The 16625-nt window shown below is 44.0% G+C and overlaps 1 long non-coding RNA gene across 4 annotated transcripts in view; it reads right to left on the minus strand.

Moving 5' to 3' along the window:
* Positions 1–16625, minus strand: part of LOC110362183 (uncharacterized) — a 69802-nt gene that overhangs the window by 29301 nt on the left and 23876 nt on the right. The window lies entirely within an intron of this gene.

Genomic DNA, 16625 nt, shown 5'->3' on the forward strand with positions numbered 1-16625 from the left:
AAAGGCATGGATTTCTTTCTACTACTTGAAAATTATTTTCTTAAAACCCTGGTTACACAAACTCGTTCCTAGCCACGGCCCCCCAGCCTTCCATAGGAGTTTTCCAAGCACCCGTGTGAATTGGTTTTGATTTGAAGCACCGATTGTACTCACTCAGTGGGCTGTTTGGCATGATATGGATTGGCTAAGCACCGTCATCAACTCACTCATTGTTCACACCCGGTACCCCATTATATAATAGTCATGGACTGGAGACAAAAGAAAAGCCAGAAACATGGAGATTAAAGACAAACATTGATCAAAGATAGAAAGGGAACTGCAGACAAACGAAAACCTGTGATCAAAACCTGATGGAAAGGGACATGGGGAGATGTGAAAAAAGGAGAAGAAAAAAAGCCGCAGCTCACTGCTTCAGGATATCCTGCATGCTTTTGATTCTCTACCAGTCTCTAATCCAGCCATGGTTAAGAAAGAAGTATATGAATTTCTCTACATCCCCTAGGGATAAAATATCTTTTCCTGGATATCTTATCATTAACTCTCCCTTGTCCACTTTGCTGTGATGTTCATCTTCCCAACAATATTTTCAACCTGCTTTGCTGTTTGCAAGAAAGAATTTTCTCCTGTTGCAGTTACAAATTTCTCCACAAAGCACGTGTGTTACCTCTGACCAGATAAACTCCATCACCAGCCTTATGTCTGCAGCACTCCTGCTGCAGGTAACTCTCCATGGGTAGCGGTGGAGCCCGCGCCAGCCGACAGCTCCCGCCCCGGGAACAAAGGCCCCGCCATCGCTGTGACACCGGTTCTGCAACAGTTAATCAGAACATGGAAAACCTGAGGTTTATTCCCAAATAAATGAGCTGAAACCACACAGAAGAGGGAAATGGACTTTCGACCCATATGATAGCCCATATGCTATCAGTTGTAAGCATAATCTGTGGTCTGTTATTCGCGCCGCAGCTTTTGGCCAGAAATAGGGTCATAGCACATGTCCATGCCCCGAGGGTGACGGGCACTCTCAGAATCCCTGCGCTAGTACAAATAATTGCTGTTGATTTTGGCTGCATGACAGCTGAACCCTGTTACTGCTGGCAGCTCCCAGGACTGCTCTGCAGTGACATCCCCGTCGCTGTCCCACTCCAGGACTGCTCTGCAGTGACATCCCCATCGCTGTCCCACTCCAGGACTGCTCTGCAGTGACATCCCCGTTGCTGTCCCACTCCAGGACTGCTCTGCAGTGACGTTCCCATCGCTGTCCCACTCCACGACTGCTCTGCAGTGACGTTCCCATCGCTGTCCCACTCCAGGACTGCTCTGCAGTGACATCCCCATCGCTGTCCCACTCCAGGGCTGCTCTGCAGTGACGTTCCCATCGCTGTCCCACTCCAGGGCTGCTCTGCAGTGACATCCCCATCACTGTCCCACTCCACGACTGCTCTGTGGTGACGTCCCCATCGCTGTCCCACCTCCAGAACTGCTCTGTGGTGACATCCCCATCACTGTCCCACTCCAGGACTGCTCTGCAGTGACGTCCCCATCACTGTCCCACCTCCAGAACTGCTCTGTGGTGACATCCCCATCACTGTCCCACTCTGTTTAAGTACTTTCCAAACGAAAATATAATTATCCTCTTTTATGTTTTTCAGATGATTTTCTAACCCTGACTGGCCAAATAATTCTAAGATTAGAATATCTTCAGGGTATTACTCATCAAAGGGGTTAGTTAAAGCAGCCACATGGATTTCCAAAGATTTCAGGCAATCTGAAGCACTGCCACCGGAATAACTTTAGTGCACAGAACCTGAGCCTGGTTGACGTTGGCATGGACCTCTGGACCCCCTGCTGAAGCAGGGCCACCTCCAGCCCCGTGCCCAGGACCACGACCAGGTGGCTGTTGGTCACCACTCACCTTCTTTGCCACAAGGGCACATTCCTGGCTCATGCAAGTGTCCAAAACCACTGGATCCCCAAAAAGGGGGAGCACTGACTTGGTTTGCACAGGTTCAGGCAGAAACAATTGCGTCTATTTGAAGAGCTGGCAACATTTTTCGTGTGAGGACATCTTGTGGCTAACATTCCACATCATTGGCAATAAGCCATGTCATAGAACTTGGCTGCAGAGAACTGGAACATCAGGAGTATTAAATCACCCCTTGTGCCAAATATATGTCCTCTTTTCACATTTAGTCTTGGTTCATAAAGATGGAATCAGAATCAGGAGGTATATTTGTAAATGAAAACTATATTTAAACACCCAGAGATATTTTTGTGAGATCATTTCTCCTGTGGTAGCATTCAAAATATTCTGAGTTTTGCTGGAGATATTTTAAACTTCCATTGTTGCAATTAACGGCTTGTGAGTTAAGTATGACACTGGCAGCTATGGGATAAGGAACTGTTAACGCTGCACCACTGATGAGCCCTATAAATGGCTGAATGTTTGGGAGATGGCGCTGTAGCTTCTGTTCTGGGGACACGTGTCTCCACAGGGAGACGGTGCATATCACAGAATCTTAGAACCCCAGGATGTCAGGGGTTGGAAGGGACCTGGAAAGCTGTGCAATCCCCCCCTGGAGCAGGAACACCCAGATGAGGTTACACAGGAAGGTGTCCAGGCGGGTTGGAATGTCTGCACAGAAGGAGACTCCACAACCTCCCTGGGCAGCCTGGGCCAGGCTCTGCCACCCTCACCCCAAACAAGTTTCTTCTCATCTTTAAGTGGAACCTCCTGTGTTCCAGTTTGCACCCATTGCCCCTTGTCCTGTCACTGGTTGTCACCAGAAGAGCCTGGCTCCATCCTCCTGACACTCCCCCTTTCCATATTGATCCCCATGAATGAGTCCCCCCTCAGTCTCCTCTTGTCCAGCTCCAGAGCCCCAGCTCCCTCAGCCTTTCCTCACACGGGAGATGCTCCACTCCCTTCAGCATCTTGGTGGCTGCGCTGGACTCTCTGCAGCAGTTCCCTGTCCTGCTGGAACTGAGGGGCCACAACTGGACACAATATTCCAGGTGTGGTCTCCCCAGGGCAGAGCAGAGGGGCAGGAGAACCTCTCTGACCTACTGACCACCCCCTTCTAACCCACCCCAGGTACCATTGGCTTCCTGGCCACAAGGGCCCAGTGCTGGCTCGTGGTCATCCCAATAACCACTACGTACCACCTGGTGAGGACGATAGGAGTTTTGTAATGTACCCAAAATACTGCTGCCATAAGATACTGCTGAGAAAATAGAATTTGTAACCATAACACTGGCTTTAAAGCACTTCACAAGGTAAGTTAGTGCAGCACACATCTGGTCTCTGCACTTGGCACCTCAAAGAAGCTCACAGAGTTTGATGTGCTTCAAAAGAACCACAAATTCTTCCTCCCCTTTATCCCAGATACCCTTGTGATGAGTTTTCTAGCGCTGGCAGACATGAAGAAGTGATTATATCAGACAAATTTGTTTGTATCAATATTTGCCTTCATAAATGGAAACTTTCATAGCTCTCCTAGCAATGGGTTGCGGAACATTAGGATCTCAATCTACAATCTGATGATGAAAGATGAACTACACAGTTAATGATTTAATCAGTGCACTGTGTTAATCACAAATGAAACAGAAATCAAGAGGAAAATGCAATATAGAAATAGTGCATAAGGACCAATCCTGCTTGCGTTATTCAGTGGGGCATTCCCGCTTAGGTTCAGTGGGACCAGCTGCAAGGATAAGCCAAGCAGCATTTGATCCAACCTATATTATCTCTGATACAAATATTTAGATACTCCTGCCTGTAGCATATTTTATAATATTCTCATTATAGAGAAGATTAACTCTATATCAAAGGAACAATGTTAGAAGCTCCTAATGGAATCCAGAATAGTTGCAAAAAATCACTTTTTGGAAATGTTCTCATTTGGGCTGCCTCATTAATCCCTTTAATCACAGAACTCACATTTTAATTGCAGACAGTACTCAGGCTCCCAAGTAACGGGAAGCGCAGCTTCCTCCACCGCACACAGTTGCTAAGGCCCAGATGCTGTGGGGCGAACGCTCTGAACGCGCGCACAGCCAGGAAGGACGTTCCCGCCGGACAGCTCGGCTCCCGCTGCCTCGGGCAGGCTGCCCCGGCTTCCCCACGCAGGACAGCGTTAGGAGATTGACCAAAGGAAGGGAGCGAAGCTCACGCTCATACCTATAACCGTGACCGTATTCACGACAGCTCCATACAACCCCTACATCCTCATGCTTCCCCCTAAACCCATGTCCCTTTCCCTCCGCACCCGGAGGGAAGGCAACACTCCGGCTTTCGTCAGCTTGTGCACTAGGGACTGCTCCAGATAAGATGACTTCAACAAACCTGCAGCTTTTGTTTGGTTTTCCACACAGCTCCAGGACCAGCAGGGACACGTTCCCCGTGACTTGGCTCTTCTCTCCCGCCTCAGCCCTGTGCCTGCTGCTGCTTTGGGATGTACCTTGCCACTGGCTCCCAGCCTTAACTGTGAGGCCAAGTACGTTTTGCTAAATATATCTGGCACCAGTTTGAGCCAGTAACATAAAGAATGGTAAACTTATTCAGATAAAAATCCTAGGAGTGATCAGCATCTAATTGTGGCCCAGGGATCTTGTCCTGCCCATATGTGCAGGTAATGCAAGGAGACTTCCCCTGCTGGTGGTCCCAGCGTAAGCCGCTCAAACCCACGACACCAGCTCACTTTCAAACAATAACCATCATTTTAAAACCCCCACACAATAAATAGAATTTTACAAAAATGTAATAAATAGATGAGGTTGAACAAGAAACCAGAAATGTTCACCTCAAACTCCAGCTGTCAGGGACAACCCTCTTCAAGTAAATAAATAATACCCTGCGCACATACAGACGCACTTTCCTTCTCTGTCTTCCTTAGCTCTCGCCTGAAACTAGATCCAGAAATGGGTGAACACAAACTGTGAATCTGTATTCGAGAGTCAAGCGTTTTTAAGATAATGTGGGTATTTTTAATTGTGCAAAATCTAATCTGAACTGAACATTTTTCCCCTGTAACACAAGTGGCATATATTTATACATACATATAAATTGGGAGTGTGTGTGTGTGTGTGTGTGTGTGTATCTACCTTGCCACAAGGATGTATTACAAGCAATTAAACCCTTGATAATAAATGGTTCATCAGTCCACAGGTGATGTGCTATAAGTGATTGCTGCTGTAGGTAGCAATCATCCGGTGCAATTGCTGGAATTACAAACTCCCTCGGGGCTGATTGGATTTTATCAACAAGAAGCAATGAAGTAAAAAAGTGTTTGGGGGTGAGTTTTTTATCGTGTAAAACCTCGTATTAGAAACGTGCCCATGGAGATGAGTGCATTTCCCTCCAAGACACGGCTTCCCCGTGACCGAACAGCCGGGAACGCGGAACCCGCTCCAGAACAGCCTCTGGGACCAGAGGATATTCCAAGGCAAAGATGAAGTTAAATGGCTTTTCCCACCCCCACAACAATGCAGGCAGCTCTCACGCACACTGAAACTGCTTTCCCCTGGGCAGAGCAACATTCCGTAAACCTGTACAGGGACTGAAATAACATGATGGCATTTAAATTAAAGCACAGGAGCTAGTTACCATCATCACTCGGTAAATCTGTCAGTACAGTTTATGTATTATGTTGGAAATTATGATTTGTCAGACCACTCCACTAGTTCCCCAGATAGCAGGAACTTCTATGTATATTGAATTTCAACAACTGGTACACATGGAACACTATGTCTACCTTTTAATAAAATCCTTGTTGTTTAGAATACTATCCTTTTTTCTGTTGTTTCCTTTGTCACAGAATTAGTTTTCTTTAATCAGATATCAAAGCAGTAAATACATCTGTAACAAACAATATCCATCAGAAATAAATCCAATCTACAACACCAAAATCTCTCTATTATAGTCTAACACTTCCATGTCACACGGTTTCAAGTTTTGAAAGAAATCCATTTCTTGCTAACCTCTAAATGTTTTATACACTAATATTGTTACTTTCCAAAAGATATTTAGTGGAAAAAAGGACACCTGAAAGAGTATAAGCAATCAAAATACATTTCAAGTTGACGTGTAGTAGCAGTACTCAGATTCTTTCATTTTCCTCATGAAAATTCTGCTGAGCACAAGGTGTGCACCAGCTTCACTGGGCAACCGGACCACAGCCCAAGTTTAAAAAGTGAAGCACCAGTCTGATTTTATTTTTCAGTTGGTTGTTCTTGGTGTTTGTTTGGGTTTTTTATGACTGTGCATCAAAATCCTGAGCCAGTAATCAAACACCACTACTTCCAAAGGTTTTACCAAGCCCAAGTTGCTCAGAGCAGCTGCTCCAACCGGGAGAACCACTGAGCCAGCCCAGGATGCAGCCCACGGGCTGGGAGGGTTTGGAACTGGAGGGAAGGGAAAGTAACAGAGTGAAAACTGGTTTATGAGGATGCAGAACAGCAATATGGTGAAGTGCAGATACAGCTATAGACACAACCTTAAAATTATCCCCAATTATGTAGTTTCAGTGTTGCTCTGCTGTACCGATTTGTTTGTATCTACCTACACTACCAGAGCCAAGAAGGCCAAACACAGTAACCAGCGACATTCTGCATCCCTCTTTGGATTTTTTTCAGGCAAAAATATTTACTTTTCCCACACAAGTCCTTTCCGAAACTTCACTCTCACTGTCAGGAACCACCACCTATCACGCCAGCTTGTTTTATATTTTCTTTTCATACTCCTGTTAGTATGATTTTGTTAATCTGTTTTTATCTCAGCCCATGAGTCTCTCCCTTCCCCTTCGATTCTCTCCCGACAGCGACCACGTGGCTGTTGTGGTTTTCCCCGCTAGCCGGGGTTAAACTGCTCCAGACCACCGCTCATCTCCTGCTGCCCACATGGGAAAAACAACAGCTAATTATACATCATCATTTAAGAAGAGACAATAATTATTTATACAAATTAAAAAATTGTTCCCCCTGAATGCATCTGTGTCTTTATGTAATACCCCGCACCTGTCTGCTGCAGCACTTCCTTCTCTTTTTACTTCTCCTCCTTTTTTTACTTCTTTTTTCAAAGCCCAAATGAAATTGTGAGATATTTGGGATGCAATTTTTTTAAACACAATCAATACACACCCAGATGCTCTGACAAACAGTAACAGTAAGAACTTGACATATATAAGACAAATTATGAGACCTCTGAAAGCACAACAGAGGCTTCAACGAACGGGTCATCGCTGTTAATTTGATTATGCTGACACTAGAAATCCCCTTGCAGTGCGCAGCAGCAATTCCAGTGTACTCCATTAGACAAGAGCACATTCATAGCAAAAACCCAACAGCCCACGAACCAGCTGCACTGCAATTTCAAACCACCGATGTGCTCGCTTTGAGGAGGTGCTGAGGAAGAGGATGAGGGCTGTTCGGACAGAAGCAGAAAACTTACTGCAAAAGACAACTACAGAGCTGTCTGAAAAGCCCTTCATTTGGAGGCAGGACGTGCTGCTGCTTCCAGGGCAGAACTACAGGGGTTCAGGAAAAAATATAGGATAGTGGCTATTATAGACAGAAATTCCACCATTATAGAAGTAACTATTGGAGCACCATTCATTCTCTTGAGGAAAGACATTTATTAGCATTATAGACAGGTATTATGAGCCAAATTAAGAAACTGAGGGCAGAAAAGGATTCTCCAAGGCCTGCATCGGTACATTAGCAACCCGAAGTCTGTACCACAAGTGGTTCTCCTGGGTTTCTTTAGAAAGAACCAAGTATTGCACATAATATTTTCAACACCACAGTTCTTTGGAAAAATAGTGTGCATGTTCCACATCACCCGGGTGCACTTGAAATGTGAGGCTTAAGAATAAAGACTGAGGGAAAACGAGAACCAAATCAGAAAGCAGCCAGAACCTGTCACTGTCTTCCTTTATTAAGCACAAACCGAAGATAAGTTACATCTAGTTTTAGTGAATCTTTCCTAGATTTCTAATTTTCCCATCTAACATTAGACATACTTTTAAGAATCCGAAAGATGAAAGAGACAGGAATATAAAAGGGAGAAACAAGAGAAGAAGGAATCCACATAGTCACTGCCTGTCTGACTCAGAGCAGGGAGAAGGAACTTATAGTTTTCTTCTTTCAGCCTTTAGCAAAAGAACTGTTCCTGGAACAGATTTTGTCATTGAGTATCTTTATATCTGCTCAATAATTTGAAGCACAGACCTAAGGAGGTTCGTGCAGGTTTGTTTATTCTGAAGTTCTGCTGCAAATCCTCATTCACCTTCCAAAGCCGTCAGGGTGAGGTGACAAGTGCCCGCGCCCCACACAAGACCCAATGCTGCAATCGCTGCCCAGGTTACGCCAGGTCCCATTTGCTCCGTGATTTAGGCCTTTTCTCCACTCAGTACTACCCATGGAACCCTGGAATCATGGAAGGCTGCTACTAGGTCTCCCCAAGCCTCTTCTCCCCCAGGCTAAACAAGCCCAGTTTCCTCAGCACAGTCTCGCAGGGAATTCCCACTCCCTCCCCAACCCAATAAGCTCCACGGGGCTTCCTCACCTTCAGTCACATCACCCTTGCACTGGGGACCCAAAAACAGCTGGGAAGGATCTGTGGCCATAAATTAGATTAATACCATTAATTCCAGAGGTCTTCAAATTCATTGGGCTTAAGTTGATGGAACAAGCAGCTATCATGACCTGAGAGATCAGTTCACAGACATCATGTGTCAAAACCAATGAATTCAGTAATTTTAATTCATCACATGCAACCCTAAAACCCAGGACTACAACCGGCTTTGGCACACACAGCCATCTGCCCAGGGAGAGAGATACGCAGCATTGGGTCATGACAGGAGAAAGAGGGGAAAAAAAGGGCAGCAGAAATTTCTTCCGGCTTCGATATCCGCTGCTTATTTTAGTATGCCAATGCACAGATGATTAATCCAATTAATTAGCATACACAAGTCTTTTTCACTGACAAGCTTCCTTAGTGATCATTTTACAGGTGACCTTCCCATCCCATCCCATCCCATCCCATCCCATCCCATCCCATCCCATCCCATCCCATTCCATCCATGAGCTGGAAGCTCTTCTACTCTTTTGTTTTAATGGAAGCTACGAGTGTGGGGGACTATGGGGGGGGGTCCATGGATTCCCTGACAGAGGGCATGGGAACAGAAATTATCCTTAAGGATATGAAGGCCTACCTGTGAGAAAGATGGGAGTAAAGGAGTATCCAGAGACATTAAGTTGTACCCATGAGAGAGAAGGGAGTAGAAGAGTAACACTGATGATAGCAAAATTAGCCAATGAGATGTTACTGCTGTAACTTGTAACTGATACTGAAGAGAAACATGAATTGGTAAAACTGTATAAAAACGCACTTGTGGCAATAAATGGCATCTACTACTTTCATCCTGGAAGAACTTGTTCTATGTCATTTGTCTGTCTCAACCGTGACATACAAGTCCAGCGATTATTTGATATCTTATATCAATCTTGTCACATCCACTATTCATAGCAGCATTTTTATCAGAAATACTAATGCACTTTTCTGGGTTTGAGGATTATGGGGTGATCATAAGAGTGTTCCCCCAGATTTCCTTTGGTAGTGACAATACATAATAGTTTGTTTCTGTCCTTTTTATTTTCCTTGGGTTTTAGTTGTGGCAAACTAGCAAGCAGTTCTGAGTGCTTTCAGGGCTCCAAGGGGCACCTGGGTTTCTGGATTTACAAACTTCTGCATAACTGATGTCAACTGCAGCTGGCAAAAAATGCCATTTTGATCCCAGACCAACCTTCCCATTTGGAAATCAGCCGTGGAAGAACCGCCAGCAGTCAGTCACAGCATTTTCCTTGTGAAGATCTCAAGACGTTGACGGTTCCTGCAGGTCCCCGCACAGGAGCGGGAGGAGCCGGTGCTCCGGTGTCCTGGGCCGGCGCGGCGCTGCTCGGCCGAGCCCCGCTGACCGCCCTCATCGGCTAAATCTTCCTTCCTTCCTGTAAGCATGTGGTTAACGTACCGTCCGCACCCATGCATAATGCATGGCTATGGATTGAATATTTCCAAAGTTTGGAGGCATTCAGCTTAGGCTGATTTAGGTCATCTGTATTAAAAATATACCTATTTATGCAGAATTTCCCTTTGAACAACATGTTCAGTTGTGTCCTGTTAGGATGCTAATTAACATGGCAAGGCATCATGGCAAGGCACCAAGGTGCTAAATTATTTCTAAGTGTTTGGAATTTAGGATATTTACTTTCTTCAGTGATAAGCAGCATAAGCCGTATCCAGCAAAACCTGGAAGCTGTTGTTTGAAGTGGTATCATTTTGAAAACCACTTCAGCAGCATAGCAGAATCAGGACATTTTTAAGGAGTGGGAGGAGGAGAGATCCTATATGAGACAGAAAATATTTTCACTCTCTCCAAAACTCAAGCATGAGTGAAATGAAAAAAAGACAAATATTTAAATTAACTTTTTGAAATGTATGATGTATTCGGAAGAACAGACTTAAAAGCTAGTGCTAACTGATGAAGGGGTGAGCTGACATTACCTTTTTGGATTTATAATAGCTTTTGAAAATTCAAGCTCAGAGGCATCAGAACAGAAAAACCAAAGTGCATCAAGAAGATGGGTCAATTAAAAATCACAAGAGCTTTATGGAATTAGTGAGGGCAGCCACACGCTCTCCCCTTTCTGGAAGCACTCCAATTCTTTAAATCAGATTAGGGTCAGTCCTAATTGTTTCCAGCTCAAAGATGCGTGGTGTTTATTTGCTGGGTGCCTTCTTCTCTGACTGATTAGCTTTCTGAAGATTAGCTGCCAGTCATTTCTTAATGGCTAATGGGAGGTAATTAGCTCACAGCGTGCCGCAGTTTGCACGGCCCAGAGAGCTTCCTTGGTTCAGCTGAGAGACGTGTTACAGAAGACATTACAAAGAAGCAGAAAACCAGCAGAGTTCCTCAAAACAAGTTCCTCCAAGAATTGAGATCTTTTCAAAATATACTTTACAAATAGAATACGAAGAAGATCAGTGTGGCCTGAACTATGCCAGAAAATACTACAGAACATACTACCAAGTGGCTGCAGAAGAGTTTCCTTAAAAATAGCGTGGCATCTCCCACAATTTTCATTCTCTGCGGTATTATCTTTAGTCTTTTTCTGATATTAATAGAGAACAAACGGTGATGCATGCAATAAGAAAACTGCACTTTTTAGGGTATCTTACAGCATTATTTATAAAAGTTTCTTCTGAAAGCAGCCTCAAGATAAAAGCAGCCTGGAGACAGCAATATGCGAACCAGGGCATTAGACAGATTCTAATCAGAAAGCCATAATAACAACAAGTGGAAGAAATCATCATTTCCCACAGAACGACACACCTGGTTCCCAGTTTCAGGAGATAAGGGGGAAGTGAACCAGAGCCCGGAGGAAGAAGCAGGACTTGTCATTTGAGGCTAACGGAAAGACCAGCTCCTCGAGGTAGGTCCAACTGCCCCTTAGACAACAGCAGCAATGAAAATCCCCTACACATTCTTCAAGGAGGGCGACTACTGGAGGAGCTAAAGCGCCTGAGCAGTCATCAGAAAAATCAGCCGAGCATCCTCAAGCCAATAATGACATTTGTGAGGTTACAAGTGCTGTTAATAACATATTTCTCATTTTATTTCTCTATGTGTGTTCTATTACCTAAAGCAAAGGATTTTCAATAAATCTCCCAAGTGAAGCTGGGGGTTGGGTTACCCTTAGAACGGGGGTGCTCGTGGCCTTGTGCATACCATGAAAACTCAAGGCACTCGAAACCTTTTAGGGTGCTCATTCCCTGGGAATGGTTGAGACAGGTATTTGTACCAAAGCAATATTTCCTATTAAAAGAGCAAGACAAGGAGCTGGGTGAACACGACAAGCGCACAAGAGGCTCTGCCACGCGCCTTGCACAGATGTGTCCCCAGCGGGTCAGAGAGCTGCTGCAGAAAGGCAGAACCTCTGACTTTAACGGACTTACCAATTATTGAATTCAACCACAATAGTTAAGCACCTACCATCTTCACCCAGCTCATACTCTATTTGCTTTTTCCCTAGAGCTACCTATTGTTAGTGTTCGGTAAATATATACAAGAATAGCTTAGAGGAGCCCATCTAAACACCGCAAGTCAAATATATTCACCACCGTTGTGAGGAACCAAGTTTTAGCTATGGTTCTCTTGTTCCAGCATGCCCTGGTCGTCGTATTAAACTAGAGTGGAAGCCTGCTAATATGATTTGAGAGAAAACTTCTTCCATAAATTTAATCTCAATCCCTATTTTATTATGCACAAAACTTCTGGTACTTCTTACATAAAACCCATCACACAATACGTGTCAACATCCAGTGACTCAGTTAGTGGGTAGGTGGGAATATGTGACAGGTAAAATTTGTTAACGGAAAGCTTAATGAGAGTATCAAACAAAATACCTATTATCATTAGGAAGGACTGAAATATTTTTTAAATGATTACTAAAAAAACAAGCAACATATTCAAATGTGAGATGACGAGTGAAAAGGAGAGTATTAAAAGTTACTTCACCATAGAAACATATGATGTCATTGATACACAAGAATATTGTGGTTGCCTTAAGCTATACCCAGCTACAAGTCTTTGGGCTGCTATAAATAAGGTTTCTTAAAGCTCGTGGATTGGAAGATAAAATGAACAGAGTTTTTAATCTCAGGAGAAATCACGGTTAAACATTATAATTACTGAGACCAGCTATTTTAATATTGTGTTAATTTTAATGACCTTCTTCATCAAAAGACTTATGAAAAGGATGACTAAACCCTAAATGGGGAGAGTAAAATGTATTCTGCTTAAACAACAAAGGATTTCAGGGATTCATGGCTCATGTTTAAAACTCAACACACAAAGTGATCTGACTCATAACTCTCTTCTCTGCAATGTTAGAAATCTAGGGAGATACTAAAAATTGTTAAGCAATGGCAGGGAGAGCAAAGGATTTAATTAAACCAGAGTGTAATCCTTTTAAGGAATTTCAAAACTAGATCAGCAGCACTATACAGAGTAATCTGATCAGCTTCCTTTACTACCTCTCTTCAAGTCGTAATATCACTACATTAAATATTAATCACCTTAAATATCCACATGCCAAATTCTTGTCGAGAATTTCATTATCTCATGTCTCGAATATTGCAGTATCTTCTTTCTCTGGCCTCCTCCCACCCATTCAGATTAGTGCTGCAAAAACAGGTCACTTACCAGTAATTAGACTACAAGCATCCATAATGGATGGGAAAAGGAAAAAAAGCAAAAAAAAGGCATTTCTCATGGTGAATATACCCTTCCTCTTGGAAGATTAGCTTGAGGATGTCACCCCATGTCTGCCATTTGTCGTCGACCTGCTCGACAAAGCTGAGCAAGCGGTGCAAGGAGGCGTCCTGGACATCCGACCACAGACAGACACACAGCAGGTGAAACACCCGCTTCAGAGCTTCCTGACAGGGTGACAGATACACCAGGGAGCGTCCAACAGCTGAATGTACACAGCGGTTCACGGCTGCACGGGAACTGTGATCTTCCCAAGCGGGTAAGACAAGTGGGGCTGCGGGTCACAGGGGTGAGTGCGTGTTAAAAAAGCATAACTTAAAATGTAGAGCGTTCAGAGAAGTCACTTTTTCTCTTCTGCAACTATGAAAGGTGAGAAAGTGAAAGAACAAAATACTCTCAAGGAAAAGAAAAAAGTACTGAAAATACTGAAGAGACAAACTAAGCACCAGAAGCATCAGTGCCAACCTATAATACAGTGGAAAGAAATTAACACTGCTAAACTTTCTCCATCACTTCCATTAGTTTTCTTTTCTCTATTCTGCAGTTTTTAGGGTCATTCACAGCCTCTTCTCAGTATCGGTCTGTACTGACAGATCATCAACCACGATGCTCACCCTCCAAACCTCACTAATTGTATTTTCAAACAAAGTACTTCTGTTTCTCTGAAATCATCTTCACATTTAGAATAATTCTCTTCATGAAGACCTACAGTCATGATACTCCGCTAAACTACTCAAAACTGCTCCTTCCCATGGTACTACCAAAGAACTTGGATGTAGTTACGCTTCTTACAGCTGGAGGAACTCTTGCCTATCAAAATGAGTGTTACTGATGACATCTCCACGGCGTTTTGAAGGCAGAGGCGCCCAACCTCTGCCCATGCTGTGCGATGAGCACAAGCCAGCCCCAGTCAGATGCCAATGGCCATGTTACCAAGGAGCTGAGCGTCTCCGCAGGACTATTTAGTCTGGGCTTACACCAACAGACGTGGCCTCTGGTTTGGAGCTGGCACGCAGGCGGCTGGGCTGGGTCTGGAGGAGACCACAGGCACACAACGCTCCTTCTTCCCGTGATCAAGCAGAAATAGTTACATTTAAAGTTACACTTAAAATATACGGGTAAGAACAAAAACTAAACTCTCCTGAGTTACATTTCCTCACTGAAATAGAAATACGCAAAATCAATATTTTATAATATTGATGTATAAAGTACTAACTCCTGTCATTCAAATGCTGAGCAAAAGATTCCATTCTGATCTATGCTAATATTTTAGGTTTCTTGTTTCCAATGCAGATGTTACAGGTCTGCACATGGTCTACAAGGAACATTCATGCTGGTATTAATGGTGTTTACACTTGTGGTCAAGAGAAGAATACAACTGGTAGAGAAGACCTTTTTCCTTTTAATCCTGGAGATGCTAAAAGCCACTGTTATTTTAAATACAGATACTACTACAGCTGCTCATAAAACAACCACAGATATATTTCTTCACCTTCTCATAGTGCAGTAGGGTAGGTGAGTTTTAATTAGCTTTTCATGTTGATCTTCTCTGTGTTCTCTACAACTTAATTCCCTGTTACGGCTTTGGAAGCTGCATCTACGCTGCCACATGCAGATCCGCGGCTCGGCCAACACCAAGTGCTCCAGCTACCGGGTCGGTGGCCGTGTCCCAACAGCCCTGTCACAGCGCGAGACCCCAGCAAACGCAGCTCCCCCAGAGCCGTGACAAAGCCTGACAAAGGGACTTTCTGCCCCCAGAATCCAGGGCAAGTTTTATGACAATTGGTGGAAATGTGGAGGGAGAGAGATGAGAAAATAAACGGAGAGCTCTCGCTTTTCCTGTAATTGTTGCACTGGATCATGAAATTAAAGTCAGCAAGCAGGAAGGACCCTGTACGGATTTCCAGAGATACTGCTGTTCTGGCTAATTGTGTCAGCCTGGAGTAGCTGATTAGCATAATTAATCTAGGCTTCTGATTACCCAAAGGAAAGAGATGTTCCTGGATGCACAGGTGAAATATAATGATTGCGGCTTCAAGAAGCAAATATACAGCAGCTGGGAAGTCAGAGCAGTTCAGAGACCTGTTGGCTCGTCTCTCGCTGTCTTCTGAAAGCGCCTGAGGAGAGCAGGAGGGTCAAGCCCAGCTCTTTGCTGCCGGGTGGTGGAGTGGGACTTGTTAGTGACAAAAGAGCCGTGCCAGTCACCGGTACCTCAGGATTGCCATGTTACTATGAACGGTCTGTAGTACAACACTTGGTGGTCTCCAATCAAAGGTGGGTCCCTGCAATGCCCAGAAATCACAGGAAAGTCCTAGCAGAGGCTTGAAGATAAAAAGCCAGGAAATGAGAAAAGGGAGGTTAAAAACCTGAGCTTTTGCCACCATAGTCATCAGAGAACTGCAGCTGGACTCCAAAACATGTGTGACCCAAGAAGTCAGTCTTTTCTGTAGCCACACATCACAAGAGCCCCTGCGTTACATTCTGAAAAGAAAATGTCCCTAATTTCACTAACTGATTTATGCTGTTATTCTCCACCTGGCCTCAGATCTAACCTAGTCCTATCCTAAGTGAAGGCAACTGAAGGCACAGACTATAAGTATCTGGAAAAGAAACTTCACTCTCCAATGAGATGATCCAGTAACAGTGATGATGCTCCGGTTGTATTCTGTCAAGTCACAGAAAGAATATATTAAAAGCTCCAGATAAGCAGTTAAAGGATACATTTAGATTTTTTCATTGACTCTCATGTTTGTCCTCAATTAGAGATCAGGAAAGCTTCAGCAACTGCAACAGCTGAAAATTCAACTCAATCCTTTTACTGTTTTCCATTATCTCAGGAAGCGATGGACGGTTACATAGATCAGAATGACAATATAAAGTATTTTTTTATGATTACACATGAAAGATTTCTTAAGAAAACATCGTAACAAATTTTAATTTAATGAAAGCTGTGTTACTGGAACCCCGTTTGTTCTCAGTCTGGGCACCGATGATGAGACATTGCTTATTCCCATCACCGCTCTTCATCTCTCACCAGCAGAGAATAAGTGTGATATTTTCACTCAAACTCTCTGCTAATTCAGCGCTTTGCTCTCTGTTGATAGCGCCAGCAAACAGGAGCCTCATCAACTGCACACGTGACTGGAATTGCACTTGTGTTGCTGTACAAGCCACCATGCAGCCAAGGCCAAGAAACCCCAACATGTTATACCCCATCAGGAGTCCAGATCATGGAGGAAAAGCTGGATTTGAGCTATTTTCAAATACAGCAGGTACCTTTACAAGGTCCTCATGTCC

The sequence above is a fragment of the Columba livia genome, chromosome 15 (assembly GCF_036013475.1).
Source record: "Columba livia isolate bColLiv1 breed racing homer chromosome 15, bColLiv1.pat.W.v2, whole genome shotgun sequence".
In the NCBI taxonomy this organism is placed as follows: Eukaryota; Metazoa; Chordata; class Aves; order Columbiformes; family Columbidae; genus Columba; species Columba livia.